General features: G+C 42.6%; 1 protein-coding gene and 1 long non-coding RNA gene across 6 annotated transcripts in view; one reads left to right on the forward strand and one right to left on the reverse strand.

Moving 5' to 3' along the window:
* The window catches only part of LOC110973937 (uncharacterized), an 86,851-nt gene that overhangs the window by 38,869 nt on the left and 30,156 nt on the right, over positions 1-17,826 (reverse strand). The window contains exon 1 of one of the 5 annotated variants that reach the window (XM_087144929.1): positions 2,512-2,624. The exons of the other annotated variants lie outside the window; for them this stretch is intronic. The gene's annotated coding sequence lies outside the window, so the exon portion shown is untranslated. Of the gene's footprint in view, positions 1-2,511; positions 2,625-17,826 lie in introns of those variants that run through there. 5 annotated transcript variants of the gene reach the window in all.
* LOC147797013 (uncharacterized) lies at positions 3,394-17,370 on the forward strand. The gene is made up of 4 exons (XR_015427490.1): positions 3,394-12,749; positions 15,055-15,154; positions 15,685-15,796; positions 16,365-17,370. It is a non-coding gene; the product is annotated as an uncharacterized LOC147797013 (long non-coding RNA).

A 17,826-nucleotide genomic window follows, 5' to 3' on the forward strand; every position in this document is an offset into this window, starting at 1 on the left:
CATTCGAATGGCACTCTCCCACACTGAGAAGTGCGTGGCACCGGTAAACACTCTTTTACGGAGTCTAGTTCTCGACAAGGGAAATGACAGCGAGTGTGTACATGTACATACAGTTTATGCACGTAACACACAATTTTCAGTTGAAAAAAGAGGACACACATTCACAACCAATTATTTTCATGCCAAGTTTTATTACAACTCCAACTGTGGCAATTCAAAAAGACAGGTAAATATAAATTTGCATACACAAATTGACAATCTGGGAGATTTTTAACATGTGCCGGGAGGCAGAAGAAAGACCGATTTTCCGGGAGTCTTCCGCAAAATATCGGAGAGTTGGCAGTTCTGCTCACCCACCCCAACAACCAAAAGAGATCCATCGGGGCAATTCAAGGAAGAGAAAGCTCTCTTCTCAGCTCATAAGGTATGTATGCCACAGGGTATGTGGAAATGGATGCACTCCAATGCATAACCCAGCCTTGTCAGAGATGAAATGTTGGTATTACACAATGGGCACGTACCTGTGCTTTCCCTTTGTTTAGTATGCGTGTCATGAATACACGGGTACATATACTCTCCCCAGTCAGACACAGCAAGCTGTTTTTAAGTGTGCATCAGGGGCGTATCACGGGAAATGGGTACCAACATGCAGTGGGTTAACAAACACAAACAGGTTGCCGCACTATGGGGGACACATGACCGGCTGTGGGTCAAACATTTAAAAATACATGAATTCTCGCATGTGCCTAAATGGAACCAGGAAGGACTTGAACTTTTTTAGTGATGTGGTGGGATATGCAAACACTCAAGTGCTAAGGGCGGGCGAGACTGATTTCTTATTATTCCAACTTGTACTTGTATACAGTATTTTCACTGTTACTAGGACATCTTCAACTGAACACTGCATAAAGCTGGAATTCAAAGTACTGCTCATCTTCAGAAATCTAGTGTCTTAATTGAAAGTGAATGGACTTTCGGGAACAGCAACACACTGGATGTACACGTGATTGCGAAACAGGATGTACAAATCCTATTAATGAATAACTTGGAATAATCTCTAACCTAATCTGTTCTACATGTACATTGAAAAACCACTACCAAGGCACACCATATTTTCACACAGATGATACAGGCGGGCTATTTACCGCCGACTGAGAGGGTACCATGGCTTGCCAAAATGTACGTCAAGTCTAAGAATATGCGCGAGTGAAGTGACGGCATCTCCTCAGTCTGTGCCACGTGCTCAGCTGCAGCAAGAGGGGAACCCACAAGGAAACGCACAGATACATGTAGGTGCAGTATTCAAGGTGCTCTGCTGGCTGAAGCCGCAACTACGGATGCTGCTGGCTACATGTATGCGGCTACAGCCGCTTCCGACATGTGCACTTGTCACTCCAAGTGGCAGCCTTATGAATCCAGTCTCACGGCCTTACCAGCAAAAACAAACTCAAGCAAAAGCTCTCATGGTGGTGCTACTTGGTCTGTTGGCCAGACGGCACATGGTATCTGTGGATAGGCCCTCATCACATTTAAGTGACAAAAATTTTTGTCCCCACAACTCGGTCCAGACTTTCCCAACACAAGAAATTGTCCATTTAATGTTTGGGTCCCAACGATGTGTATGTTTGAACACAAGCTTACATGTAGTCCCCACAACTTGGTAACAAGTATGGGTGCGTGTGTCATGTCCGTGTATGATACCATGGATGGACCCGAGAACGGTAAGATTCTAAGATGTTCTGTTGACTTGAAGTTGTACAGGCCTGCACAATTCTGTGCCGCCTCTCTGACAGAGAATTTCAGAGGCATTTTGGCATGGAAGGGGGGCAATTGCCACAAAAGGAAGAGCAGTGGAAATTTGGTAAAGGAAATCATTACCAAACATCAAGCCTGAAAGAATGTTCACAAAGGAAGGAATATGACTATGTTTCCCAGTTTTTCTTAACTCATAGAAAACTAAGGAGTGTTTACTCATGCCCAAACGTAAAAACAAGAATCGATATTGATGATTTTTTCCCCAGTAATTTTGTTTCGGTTTCGTTCACTGCTTGGTGTATCTCTCAGTTTGGCATTCCGGACTGTACATGTACATACCCTGCAAGACTCCTTTCCAAGGTCTTCTACTCAGGCGACTTGGGACTCATTTAGTTAGGGCAAACGAGGAAATGTCTAAGTAGTCGAAGTGCTTCCCCAATGACTTTGATAAGCTCATGATTAATTACATGCAGCCTGACAATGTAATTTTATGGCTTTTCAAAAAGAAATTTTGTGGGGGTTTTTCCCCCCACTAAATGCCCAAGGGATGACTGGCTTTCCAGTACATTTACTTCAAGTCTGTGTATTGTTGACTTGGCAGACCCTAATCTATCTTAGATTGAGCAGATCAACGACCAATTATCAAAAGAAAAATAAATGAAAAGACGACAAAACTCTGGACTTACAAGTTTTAGAAGAATCCAGGATTAAAAAGCACACGAACAAAAAAAAATGATATAACTGATCTACATGTACCTGCTGGCAGCCCTCCCCCACTAGAGCAGTGTGACCCCATCCAGCATTCCTCATTTACACAGAGGAAACATGTATGCACAATGGACCATGCATAACATAAATTCTGGGTCAAGTACGCCCGAGGACCATGATTCTCTAGAGTTTGAGCAACACTACATGAACGACAGATGGTTCGGACCATTCACATGTGTAGGCCACATGTACCGTACCATTTTGACCCAAGCCCTGTAGAGCGTCGGTGAGCCAATATTATCTATCACTACAGAGGGAACAACCATTCACATGAAAGCAACCTTACCAGGTGACCCTGGCCATGTACGCTGCAAGCTGCAAGCGTTGCAGCCAACTCTAGCAGCCAATGGCAAAATGTGAGAGATGACGGGGAAGTTGGCAAAAATAGTGAACCTGGGGCTTTTCAAGTGTGGCTAAACTGCAGGTGTGTGTTGTTAAACAGAAACCGACTAGTTGCCCCTGCATGATGTTACAGTGCACTGATAGTCACAAGGCAAGGACTGAAGTTCTTCTTGGCATAGGTCAACTCTTTTACCTATGTCCCATCCTCCCAATTTTCTCACCGACTTAACCATTCATGTAATGGACAGTATTGGGGAATTTACCTCCCCCCCCAAAAAAAAAATTGTACTGGTAGCACTCTCAAAAAAAAAAGGAAATTATAATCAACAGACACTCTCAATACATTAATGTCCCCAGTGAGTATCCAGTTTCCAATATGCAATATATTTAGATGAACAAATGCATTTCAATTCAAGGAGTCATTTTTTTTTTAATCATTTGTGGTTATAAAAATAAGTTTTTGGCAGAAAGCCAATTTATGCTATGGCCTGAGAGTGCTTATTACTTTGCTTGCATTCCCAACCGAAACTCAAATGCATTACAAATACACTTAAATTGTTAATTAAAAGGGACGGAACCAAGGGATTTGGTCCACATCTGGGGGGATTGTTTTAATTCTTTAGTTTCATTTTGTTTTGTTTTTGTTTTGTTTTTTTACTCGAGTGAATTTGAATCAAGCCTTAAATTGGATTTTCCATCTGCCTTCTTTTGCTGCTTCTGGGAGGCACAAAAGATATTTTTCAGTGTATTTTTCAATGACTGGCCTTGACTTGCTGCTGTCAGTCAACTGACCATGTCAAAAATGGTGAGCGCGGCCTTTGTTCACCATTAACTGGCTGCAGAGAATCCTTTTCTTCCATGCCCGCAACCCTTGCATCGGTTAGATTACATTCACAGGTGCTGACCACACTGGGATGTTTCATCATATTAGTGCCCTGTACGAGCACACACATAACGACCGACCCGTTGCCAAACCCAATGGGGCATGCCACGCGGATAGACTTCAGGTCAGATGCATGTACATAATTAATGCACTCGGCATAAAAAGCAAACACATTTTTCTCCCCTTTTTGGCAAGGTTGTCATTTTATGTTTTCTTTCCATGCCGGCAAACCATGCGTGCAAAGCATTAGGCCAATGGGCTAACGGCATTCCCCATACAAATGCACGGCTATATTGTGGTTTCCTACTTGTAATTTGTATTCTTTCTTTGCAAAATGCAGCGTGCCAGGCTACAACCTTGACCTGATATGCACATATGTCCCATGTATACCCACATGTACATGTACACTGCTGTGGTATGCCTGTACATACATGTACATGTACACATGTGTACTGTAGGGTGCAATCAACAAAAACAGAAATCCTATTATCATGGACATGGTGTACATGTACTGTGCAACAACTGTGTGTTGGTTTCCTGCTGGCATTACATGTACATGTACATGTAGTGTAGGCCTGTATATTTGACTGAAAGAAAAAAATGGGTTAAATTTAGAGTTCCCTGAGGAGCTCGGGAGTTTAGTGGATTACAGCGCAGAATGGTGAAAACTGGGAAAATTGTAACAGCTGAGAGAATAAAATATAAAATCCCATTAAAATAGGAAAAATGTCATGGCAATTACTACATTTCGCATATAAATTCAATGAAAAAAAAAATGGGCTCCCTCCTCTTCAGATGACTGGTTTTGCAAGTGACCAATACTGAATTTTGAACTGTTTTTTGAGTATTATATTTGATATACAATGTACTATTACAACTCAAGAAATCATCCAGCCTCTCCAGTCATGGCCTGCTGTTAATTCGCAACCATGTGTGGCCCAAATGTAACCATCAGACAAGTGGTCCAGAATGCTGTTGACCGACAGGAAATTTGGGGCAAATTTGGGGCATCTTCTGGATCCATACTGCAGCCCATTGCCGCTGCTTGCGGCTTGCACCACCCACTCTGGCCCATTTGTCTCAGACAGTCCATGTACCCGTACACTGTACCTCGAGTTGAAGCAAACCCACACTGCCACATGGGGGAAAGGCTGATGGGAAAGTTTTCAAGCGGGCTCGTGGCACACATGTAGATCAAGAGTAAAAAATTCTGTCTACATGTGTGGCTCGAACACACGCCTAGTGCACAAATGGAGACCGTACATGTACATTCAAATCGAAATTTGCATGTGCTCCGCGCCATGAGCCAAACACTCAAGAACCTGAATACGTAGAAGATGAGTTCCCAAAAGGACCCTGACTGCTATTCAAAAACACGCCCTCTCTTGTTCCCGCTCGGAATAGATGGCGTTTGAGCTTTCCAAGGGCAGGTGTGTAGCTCTGTGACGGGTCATGCATATTTAGTATGTATACATGTAGGCACAGGTCATTGTGGCTACACTTTGGATTGCAACAAGCCTCAGAAAATGGCTTTGTGCAAGTGCCATTGGTTTTTTTTTTGGGGGGGTTGTTTTGTTTTATATTATTTGCTTGAGAATGATGTTCATCTTCAAAGTTCATAATGTGATTAACTGTTTCGAGGTGAAATTTTTATGAATTTAGAATGCCAAGTTGGGCATATACATGTAGGTTTGCAGTAGCACCATGCAAGGATGTCTCTTTTCAGAACCACACATGCTCAGCAAGAGATATCCTTGCATGGTGTCAAGGCAAACCTTTACACCTGACTTGCCTAACCTTCACCATGAAAAGCTTCAAGGCTCATCCAAATTAAGAATGTGTTATTTACAGAATACAAACCGTGGCTTATACATTGATTCTCATGTTTTAAAATGTCTCTGCGGCTTACATATGCTGGGCGGCTTATACAGCAACCTTTGAAGGATGACGTCACTCACAAATGCCACGGATGGGCCATGCGTACCACGTGCTAGTGGTGCAGTCATTTTTTCGTTCGTTGCCGTTTACATCTGAAAACTCAAACCTTGGAGAAAAAATACAAGTTCAAGTTGTCCAGATTTCGAGTTATAAATGGAATTTCCATAGTCATCGAGTCACAAAACACATACATGAATAAACTTAACTTGCTTTGCTTTGGCAACATTTTAAGTGAATATTTTCCTGCTTTTTATTCAATCTCACATATGTTTTTGCAAATAAATAATCATTTTACTGAGACTTTTTTATTGCTGTAACCTAAAGATTTCTTTCTACTGTTAAATAAAAACCAACTGCTTCAATGGCGTACCTTCATGTGGCAGATCTTTCGTCTTTTTACCGAAGGTGTTTAGTGTGATGTGCCACAGAATTTGGGGTTTTTCTCTTGGGTTTTCTGATGACAACACTTTCTGTGGTCATGCAGTTATTGGATAGAGTCATCGATTGAACTCAACTGTCCATGAATGCGTCTGCGGTAGTAGTCAGGCTAGCCTGAAAACACGGTTTGCACGATCGCAGTGATGTGTGCAGTGCCTGTGCGTGCCATGCCACGCGCAGCATGCATGCAACACAAGCGGTTCCAGTGTGATGACACGAACCAAGGTCTTACGGCAGATTTTTCAATTTTGGAAGCGATTTGGCGAGGTGCTTTTTGATCGGCGTCACAAAACCCTCAAGAAAACCGGATGTTGTATTGTGGAAAGTTTTTTTTAATATAAAGCTTACTCTTTGGCAAGAAACAGTCAGCCTACGAGACAAAACGATCTTTAGACTTCGAGTTACCAAGACTGTGTTGCACATCCCGACAGCATAAGTTTTGCTGGCCGCTGGAAAAGAGACAAAAGCCCATACAAGACCACCTTCCAGCCCACAGAAAGTATTAAATTTTGAGGACTTACACGTCAAATTCACTTTTTATGGTGAGATTCATTCACATTTTGTTACTTTTATTAGAAGTGGAACCATTGACGTATTGTACATGCTATACTGGCACTTCAGCATGCAGCGTGATGACCTTTGTGGTTGGATCGTCAGCGCTGCGGTGCGGCTTATATACCAACTTTAAATCTTAATTTGCCAATTTTTGCATGCTGCAGCTTAAACACCGGGCAGCTTATATTCCAAAAACTACAGTATTTCTTTTAATTAGCCAAACAGGTAATAATGCAGAATAAAACAGAATTTAAGTTGGGTTCAACCGACCAGGAAAATACATAGTCCAAACAACCTTGATTGGACCATAGTAACGAGGACGTTGTGACACAACTACCGCGGGCATGATGAAAAAAAACATTTTATCAAGATAATATCGAATACCGTGAAATTCTTTCCCCGGTAATTCAGTCTACACAAGTAAATGAATATCCAACGATCCAAGCTGCACACTTTGCGCACTGCGCAGACCAGAAGCACCCATGCTTTTCCTAAAAACAGTGCTTTGATGGTCTGACTGATGGTCCATGCATTCATATGCCAGTTTGAGTTTGTGTTTTTTTCCTTTCCTTATTCCCCAACAACATCCATGAGAAACCACAGCAGGTGAAACATGTCCAACTACATCCATTCACATACATGTACACCTGCCGATTGAATTTCTTTTCAATGAGTGCACAGTCATGATTAATGACACAGCAGATACAAGGCCTAGCAGATACATCGCTATCACCAGCACTACACAATTTTTGTATCAATTTATAACAATCACGAAATCAAAACAATCATTACTGTACATTCAGATTATGATAAAGAACACTTGAAAGCTGTTGACTAAGAAGAAAAGTGTACCATGTGCATGCACACTGACAACGCTGTTTGTTTGGTGTTTTTAACATTTAATTGACATGTTCAAGTGTAGTTGGTGAATGACACACAGGTACATGTACATGTACCGGGGGTATTTTGTTTGACTGTCGATTGTCAAAAACTTGGTTGAATAAAATTGGACGGCAATGTGAACTAACGCATGGACGGAGTAACTTACACTGCACGTTAGCTCAATATACATGTAATTTGGAGGAGTCCTTATTATGAACATCAGTATTTATGTGCATATATAGCAATTAGAACTTGGAAGGGGGAGATTATGAAAAAGAAAAAGCAGTGTACAGGCAGGTGTAATTCTGCCTTCTGACAAAAAGAACAAAATTCATGGGCAACTTTGGTTTATGCATCTTTGGGGAATTCAGACACCCATGTATATTTTTTTTTCAAATACCAGCCCCAGATGCAAATGCTAAGAGTTGCTTGGACGGCATTCATTTGAGTTTGCACTGCTCGTAGCAATCCAGTGATAGTATAAGATTTATTCATAAATACCTCAGAGAGTTTCCCTATTCAACAAAGCACAACGTAACTGTGCCGTAACATTTGATAATGCCCGCTAAGAAGTGATAATGCCTGCTGCGTAAAAAAAATGCTCTGGCACCTGGATGCAGGACAGTTTCATCTGTCCCTACTGGACAAAGGTCTGTGTGCAACGCGGCACGCAGATTTCACCAGGCCCGCGCCAACAAATGCTGGTAATGCGGCTCAGGCATTACTTACCTCCACTCTCCTGAGCCGGTCTTACAGGCATGTTTAAGCCTGGCCAAGTACATGTACATGTACATATTTATTCCTTTCACCCTAAACCCCTAGGCCTTTTTACTAGGAACCATCTTGAATCCTCTGATTTTCAATATGAAAAAATTGCAGTCAGCCCAAATGTCATTTGCAGATGTGCCTAACTGCCCATATCCTTCAAAATCCTCCCCAATTCCTGTCATGTTGAGGCAGAGCAGATGGCAGTCTTGAGCAAAGCAGTTGATTCAAAAGAAATATCGGGCTGAATTTGTGCTTGACTAAGTACAGACAAGATAAGGTCTTATCCAAGACCTTCACGTACGGCATCCTTCAACATCAGCCATGCAATTTTTTCATACACCCTGAATCCTCCAAATTCCTCCACTTTGCAGAAAAGGATTTTGGAGGATTTGGGTGGGTTAGGATTAATAATGCATATTATCAGCAGTGTATAATCACTGATTGAGTCGTTCAACCCTAACCTCTCATTGAAATTGGAGGATTTGGGACTGTTAGGGATAGCTTTGTGTAACTGACTTAAGCCAGATGACTGCAGGTATGACCACACGAAAACGAGCTTCTTTTAAGCACAGCTTCTGCCCTTATAGCGACGTACATTGTACATGTACCGTACATACATAACACTTTGTGCTTAGTGTTGAGACAAAATTCACAAGCTTACTCTGGTGGGACTTGAACCCATGACCCCCTGCTTACTAGTGCAGAGTCTTAACCAACTTGACCAAGGAGCTTGCTGGGAGGGGGGGGTCAGCTGGCCCCTGCATACTACATTTATTTTCAGGAGCTCTTGGACAACACTCAAAGGCAGTCGGAGCACACGTTGTTATACATCAGTGTAAGGGCAAAGCCATTTTTAAAAAACATTCCCTCGAAGAAGTCAAAGTCTTTTTTCCCAAACTTAATTTTTTTTTTGTCTTTTTTGGCTAGCTTATTTAATGTAAGAAAAACATACTGAATAGTAACTAGAAACACAACTTGTTTGGTTCTGCACATAAAGGAAAACACATCAGCAACAAGACACAACAGATGACTAGAGCAAAATTGATTTCAACATAAAGTCTGTTACAATTCACCATTGGAGCCCCCCCTCCAAATTTTTCTCCCTTTTAAAACGTATCTGGTACAGTATGTTTTCCTTTGGGGGAGTTGTGTGTATTTGTTATCTTCTATTTTTAATCATCTGAAAATGTTTACACCCTTCATCTGTGTTTTTCCAGTGTTGCAGCAAAGGCTGTTATCCTTAAGGCCACGGCTAAGGCTCTGACCATCAAGACTAAGGCTAAGGCCAAGGAGGGTAAGGCTAAGGCCAAGGCTTTATCCTCAAGGCTAAGGCCCAGGCCAAGATTCTACCCTCAAGGCTAAGGCCAAGGCTCTACCCTCAAGGCTAAGGCCAAGGCTTTGCCCTCAAGGCTAAGGCCAGGATTTTACCCGCAAGGCTAAGGCCAAGGCCAAGGCTTTGCCCTCAAGGCTAAGGCCAAGGCTTTGCCCTCAAGGCTAAGGCCAAGGCTTTGCCCTCAAGGCTAAGGCCAAGGCTTTACCCTCAAGGCTAAGGCCAAGGCTTTACCCTCAAGGCTAAGGCCAAGGCCAAGGCTTTACCCTCAAGGCTAAGGCCAAGGCTTTGCCCTCAAGGCTAAGGCCAAGGCTTTGCCCTCAAGGCTAAGGCCAAGGCTTTTGCCATCAAGCTTTAAGGCTAAACTCAAGCCTTAAGGCAGGCAGCCTTAAAGCCAAGGCTCAGCATCAAGGCACTACATCACCGGCTTTATCGGCCTTATGTATTTGTGGTGGATTAAAACCCTGAGACAAAGTTCCCTGACTCCGCACACAGTGCCATATTGCTGTCTTGCTCCTAATTTTACACAGCTTTATCTGATGTACATGCAAATCTACTTGTATATTTGTTGCACCAGTCTGTCAGCAGAGAGCTCCTAAAAACATCCATCCAGGAGCATGCAACTTTCATTGTTTCTATTACCTTTGAATAAAAAAAGAACAAATTAGAATTCAAGTGCATGCAAGTCTCCAGCTGACTCAGTTTCAAACAAGTTTTCATACTATGGGGGCACGTGAGTATAACATGTCAATACCAACTGACGGCTACAGGATTACCTTTCTACTTAAAAGCATAAGGATCAGGGCAAGAGGCATAACCTCCTTCTTATTCCAACGAAACAAATTCTAAATCCACTCACAAATCGAAACATTTAACTGAAACCACAAGTCCAAACTCTGTAGACTGTTTCCACTTCACATGTACATATACCACAGCTCTGCTCTTACTCAGAGACAAGTTTGGTCAACACATTAAATTATTTTACTTTGCAAAACTTCTCCATTTTTGTTTATATCCCCTCAGGAAATATGATACTGTTTTCGATGATGGGTGCATGTACATCTGTTTGCTCTCCCGTCTGTCCTCCCCCCCACCGCTGGTACCAGCCCAGGGATGGTCAAACAGATGAAAGCACCTGTAACTGCTCTCATTATAATGTACATGTACAACGTATCAACAAAACTAGTATGGAGTTACGAGAAAAAAAAAGACGATAAAACATGTGCCAACGTCTTTACAATTAGGCCTGCTGTACTGTGGAGATTGCATGAGCTTCCCGCAATGATCACAAATTTTGGAACTGACACACGACTGCAGGATACTCCCCTTCCTGGTTGCCTCTCTGATGAGTGTGACACATCGGGGAACGCACCTCACTTCCAAGGCTTTGCACTATAGCAGAGGACAAGCTGAGATGTCCCATTTTAGACCCTGATTCCGTAAGGTACTAGCAAGGTGAAGCTTTCGTAGAATGAGCACAACTTTGCAGCCTGACACTCCATGCCGGGTGACAATCAAAGGTACGCGTACAGTTCGTCATTTGTCATTAGTGCACTGTGTTCCTTGGAGACAACAAAAGTGATCAAAATCCCAGCCCATCAGGACCAAACCAATTAATTCCCCCGTACATGTATACCACATACACGTACACTCCAAATCCCAAGTCCATGTATCTTCTGTAGGCTACATGGGGTGCTCACGCACAAGCACAGCACAAGCTGGAACGTGCTGATATATGGTGCCTTGTGGAGACCCAGACCAATGGGTTTAGCAGGTCTCCACAAGGAGCCAACCTGTGGAGGCACCACGTACGTGTAAATACCGGGTATATGTACATGTACGAAGGTGGGTAATTCCAGAAAGTTTTTTTCATGACCCTATCACATCTGACATGATTTAGTAAGTTCAGAACACATTTTCTTATTTCCAAGAGTGATGAATCAATGCAAATTACCTGCCAAACAAATAGTAATAATATGAAATCAATTCCGGTGATATTTCCATGTCAAATAACAACGGTCAGATGCAACAGGGACACCAAAAGTCACACTTTCGGACCCGTAATTTTTGGAATTACCCAGGAACACAGGGCGAACTACAAAGCTGAGGTACTTCTACCTGTACACGGCCAGTAATACCGAATACCGCATTATGGCTGACCCTCTCAAATATTCACTTAAATTGTGCTTAACCACTCGGGAGGATATATTCAGCTCGTGCACATGCTCCCAACTTGGAACGAGTACCGGTATCATCCCCACCAGCTGTGTCGACTGCCTGGCTCCCACCTGCTCAATTTTGTTCCCTTGTTTTATATTAGAATGACAATGGCAGGGATCAATGCCAAAAAAAAAAGAATCTACCCACCTCCCCTAATGCAAAAGGAAATAAACAAGGGATGACACATGTACTGCCAACCAGCAAAGTGTAAATTGTGGGCCAGTGGGAAGTAGCTGCAAGGCACCAAAGCGCCCTCACTCACGTAGCACAGGGCCAATATTGCCCAATATTGCCCATTGAAGTGTGAGTGCCCTGCTCATGTCCACGTAACACCTGCTCAACGGGTGCAATGTCATTCAACAACTCCACATACAATGCACACATACCACTATCAAGTTTGCCTTTTTCCTCTCGCTGTTTTTAAGAATGGCTTCATAACACCTTGCACGCAGATGACACACTCCCCAAGGCAACAACAGAAAGCCAGTACGACAACCTAGTCATATGCGATCTAGAAAGCGCGACCCTTTTGAATGAGCATCTGATGCCTGTATGGACCAGGGCTACAATGCCTTAGTATGAATAACGGTACCTCATTTGGAATGCACAAAATGACATGGGTTACTGGGGCTCTGCATACATGATATGCAATATCCATGTACATGTACATGTACCGGTATACCAGTATGCACACATCCAGAGCACCCGCCCATTGAGAGCCAAACACTCTGCGTACATGTACATGTATTATGTGCAACGGCAGGGTCAGGCTGCACAGCACGGCCCTTCCATACGCATACACCTCAACTCAAACTATAATTCCCTTTCTCGAAGTGGCCTTCAACTATGAAATTGCCACCTTTTCTGCAGGTACGTTTTTGTTCAAATCCCTCAAAAGTCCAATTATCATTTCCAAAAGCAACACTCTGGGTAAATGTACCTGTATTTATTAAAAAAAAACCACTGTTTGCAAGCTCATTACTGCCGGCCTCAATAAGTACCAGTAACGGCACGTACCACATCCTCTTATACATAGCTTTACATCCGGCCCATGTCTCTTATTGAGTACATGTACTGTACATGTACAAGTGTGTGTACTTCCTGCTTTATGCCCCTTAATATCAAGTTGTGAACATACAAACTCATAATTACCTGTAAACACTTTCCTAGAGCTGCACTTTTCAACAAGGGACTAGTGCAATTTTGCATGTAAACATTGTTTCTCATCAACCTGCTGTTTGTGCATGCAATCTGCTTCAGCTTATAATTGCTGATGTGTGGAGGGTGACTTGGCAAACAAATGTGAAAAAAAAAACAGTTCAAAAAGGGTTCTGTCGGGGCTCTCAATAGATAGAAAAGCTTCAATGCAAACATTCTCCCCTTTAAAAGGGTAAAAAAAAATAATGGATACAGTACATCAGTGATACATGTACATGTAACTTATGCTGAATCATCCAAGTGTCACATTCAACCCGGTAGCGCTACATGCAAGGTACTGATTCTTTCCACCGCCTTTTTTTCCCCAGCAATATAACCATTATGACGATAACAACGTCCTCAAATGGAGCATGACTGAAAAACCTCCCACATTCTGCACATATAACTGCATTTAAACAATATGGCTTGGGAAAAAAAATGGCATTTTACGAACTACATGTACTGGCTAAAACGAATCATTTGTTTTGAGTTTTTGCCTTGCCTGATAAAAATGTCTACAGTTTCAAATTCCTCAAAATCAGTTGCCTATTTAATACTTGTGGCACCAACTTAAGGTACATGTACCTGTACATGATTATCTCATTAAAAAGCTTGAATTTTTCATACACATGTAGATGATGAGTACAATGGCAAAGCACATGTAAATACCCATTGTTGAACAACCAGCAGTAGAGGCAGTAAACAACAGTACAGGTTATAAGCCTACATGTACATGTACCGGGTACGTTTACCAGCACACACCGTAGGTACCGTCTAAAGTGACAGTTTCTGGCACATGAGCACAGGTGTGCTGTTCTGGAAAATCACTGGTTCCACACAATTATCATCAAAAGCTAAACCACGGACATAAGATAACAGCACCAGTTACGCTGTGTTAAACATTTTTGGAATCTTCATGACATTCAGCTCTGGGTTTTGACATCTTACATGTACATGCCCACTGCAGCAGAATGAGCTCAGTTTTGCTCAGTTGATGGAAATCAGTTCAGTTTTCGATTTCTTTCCAGGAAAACTCGGGTTGAAAAAAAAAAACCGATTGATACAAAAAAATGATGTAGCCGATATCCCAACATGTACACTACAGTTACAGTTAAATGTATTTTTAACACAAGAGTGTAGCATGACAATAATGTTGTGCTTCCGTCCTTTACTACAACCTTAAAAGGAAAGGGTCGTATACTTTTTCCCCTCAAGAAATAATTTATGGAGGGGACCCTCGTTTCTCTCCACACCCATTTTTCTCTAACATGAAGAGGCAGGAGCTAGTTCAGTCCCTGGGGTGGGCCAGGCCAGGCATGGGTTGCAACACAGTTGTGGGTGTATTCTGCAACCTGGACCACTTGGTGAGCATGGCTGGCGATGATGTTGCCCCAGCCCACTGGGCCAGTGTTGAGTGCCCATGCTGCACATGCTATTATCATGTAAATCAGGACCCAGGGTCCCCTGCAATGTTTCCCTTGCCATTCACTTCTAGTTGAACCGTTTGGTCTTTGTACACTGCACGCGCTTTGTTTGTGGTGTTTGCCTATGTGTGAACTATAGGTACCCCCAGGAACAGTTCAGTCCAAGGCCGTGTCAGAAAGTAATGGCTGTGAGTAGAAATAACACATGTACACATGGGAGCCACTAGCTTACAGCTGCAGCCACTATCCATACACATGTGTGTTACTCCTAGCCGCAGCCAGTTTATTTGGACATGGCCTAAGAATAAAAGGTGCCATGTATACACACAAGGCCCATTAAGGTGCATGAAATTAGGCCCAGAAAGTGGTCCAACAAAATATACAAACCTGATAAATTTTGTTCTGACAAACCACGGCTGGTATACAGCATGTACATGCACCAAGGTAACACGAGGACAGCACACAGTTCAAATCTCAAAAGAAAAAAAAAAAACAGTGGTAAAAATACCAACCGTGCTTTACTTCAGGGACATCTACTTTTATATTTCCTTCAGACGTTTTGCCTGACCATGTCTGCTTTCTTAGTCGGACAAATACCACAAGCGGTTGGTTCATTTTCATGATGTCCAACTGTAATTTCAAGCTCTGCACATGGTAAGTCACCTATGGTACCTAGAGTGGGCATTCCTTTTTTCACGTAGTTAAGAAAACTCAAAAGAAACTACTCATTTTTCTTGCCCGTGAATATCCTTTCTTAACTTGGATTTTCGTTGATGGTTCCCTGACAGTTCGTCTTTCTTTGCTACCGATAACCCTAATCCAAAAGTGCCACTATAAACTGCTTTCCAGAAAGGGGGGTCACGTTGAGTGGATCTGGTTTCGTCCACACAAAGTTAAACCCACATGTACACTTTGTGGATTGTGGAACTGATGTTTTGTTTTCTGGTTCAACCAAGGACAGCAAAGGACATGTATGTTGGTAACCAATAATATTAATGTCTGCACTAGTACATGTGCCTGTATACATACTGTACGTACTAATACAAATACAAGCCATGTACATGTACACGTACTGCAGTTTTTACTGTACACAGCACAAGCAGAAAGCTTTCCTGTACACTGCAGCGCTACATGTAAGTGTATCCACGCCTGGTTGTCTGACCTCCCTCCTTGTACATGAACAGTGACCCTGAGACCAATGTATGCGGCTGGCTGGACTGACCCAAATATTCACAGAGGAAATGGCCTTTCTGGTTTCCCTCTCCATCACAAGGCAGCTGAGGTCAACACAATCAAGTAAATTTAAGAATGATGGCATTAACATACACCTTCCTACCCATCCTGCAGGAAGGCCTCATGATCATGGCCCCAACATTTCAATGTATGTGTACAAATACTCTTGCATGTGTACATACTGGTATATTACGCAGGACCAGGAAGAACAAATGAGATAAGGCAGAACAAATCAAATTCCTGTGTCCAAACTCCTGCATGCTCATCCATCAAGGAGGTACTGACTTCTAGTCCAGGCAGTGGGCCGTATTTACACTAAATTTTCAACAACAAAATTACTGGTATTATACAGTTAGCTAGACTGTTGTACTTAAAGTCTACATGAGCAGAATTAATATCAGGTATACTGGGACATATACACTTTAGTAGGCATAATCTGAACTTAAAATGACCACACTATAAATCTTGAAACTATAGGAAGTCATACAGTCACGCTGGATGTTTCGGGGTTCAAGTCCACGAAAAGCCTGGCCATTACTCTACAAACATTTGCCAAGTTGAGTGAGCAAGGCCCCACATATTTCCCTCTCAATGTTGCCGACCAAAAACAGTACATTTTTTTTTTCTACAGACCAACCTCTGCCCAGGGTGCTGAGAAGTCATCTGAGGATTCACAATCAACTTTTCAAGGGGGTCAAACTTTTTTTGGGGGGGGGAATCAAATAACTTGGAAATTTTTTGAGTAACCTTTTCTGGCTTTTTGGGGGAGTGAGGCTATATTTTGGGGCTTTTGACATTCTTTTGGAAAGAAAGGATATAAAACGGGCCAAATACAAATTGCCTTCCATTAGTTTTCCAAAGAAAATCTTTTGAATTCCGGGGGGAGGGGGGAGGCAAATGGCTCTGCTAGTCCCCCTGAAAACACCCTTCTTCCAGTGTAAACTCTGCACAATTGGGTTGTCCCACTGCTGTCCAAGTCCTTTCCATTTTGGCTGATTTGACCGACGACAAACTGTCAAAACTGTGTCCAAATTTACATGCAGATACATGAACATGTATACAAGTGTATCTATATTTAGATGACTGCCTATACTTAGATCACAGCGGATATGGTCGGTATCCTTTCTGATGTGATTGGTTTTTGTCTCGCTGATTATCCAGCAGCAATAGAATAATGTATCGTGAGGCACGAATCATCAACTTCCACATCAGTGCACACAGATGATCTTCGACACAACAAGCAGAAGTTGTGACAATTCAGGCGTGCTCTGTAAGTTTGCTCTCATCGAGTAGTGCAATTTATCCCAGAACTGACAACAGACTGAACTGGGGTCAAATCATTAACACCGTGCTCCAGCAAAACAGGCACAGTGCCCTTACCCCCTCCTGTGGGGAACGAGGAGAGGGGAGGGTGGGTAGAAGGGGTCTCCATGAAATATACAGAGCCTCTGTTACTGCAAGAAGTGTATATTTGGGAAACCAGTTTTTTGTCATTTTTATCTCGTAAAACTGGTCAGCCCCCCCCCCAAAAAAACCCAAAGGGAACACTCTCTTTATTGCGCTGACCTTATTTTTCGAATTGTAAATTGTGAGGAAATGTGACTTCCTTACTGATAAACCAGCCATGCAAATTTGAATCCACCGTGTGTCATGTGTTAAAACACTCACAGTTTCCCTTCATAATTTCCTTCAGAACTCAAAACTCTGTCCTCCTCACAACATCAACCCTACCGGTACAGTTACTGAGCAGGATGTCAAAGTTATCTACCAAGGTGAATCCAAAAGTTAAAATGTACATGTAACATAGGTCTCCTTTCTATTATAGGAACAGGGCTACCACATAATATACAGTACCCCTTTACTGATTAGCAGCACCTTGGGCACTGCCCACACAAATATACTGGTACACATATCTCCCTTCCTGGTCCCACCACGGAGGAAGGACACCCACCACTGACTACATGCAACAAGAGCAAAGATGTCCCAGGCAAGCCTACATGTACGTGTAGTTGGTGTCAATCCATGGATCAGTTACTGAGGTAATCCCATGATGAGTTGGAGTGACCTAGAGCTGATTAACCCCACAAACGCAA

This window comes from Acanthaster planci, linkage group LG13 (assembly GCF_054643075.1).
Source record: "Acanthaster planci isolate LZ-2023a linkage group LG13, COTS_SCS, whole genome shotgun sequence".
NCBI lineage: Eukaryota > Metazoa > Echinodermata > Asteroidea > Valvatida > Acanthasteridae > Acanthaster > Acanthaster planci.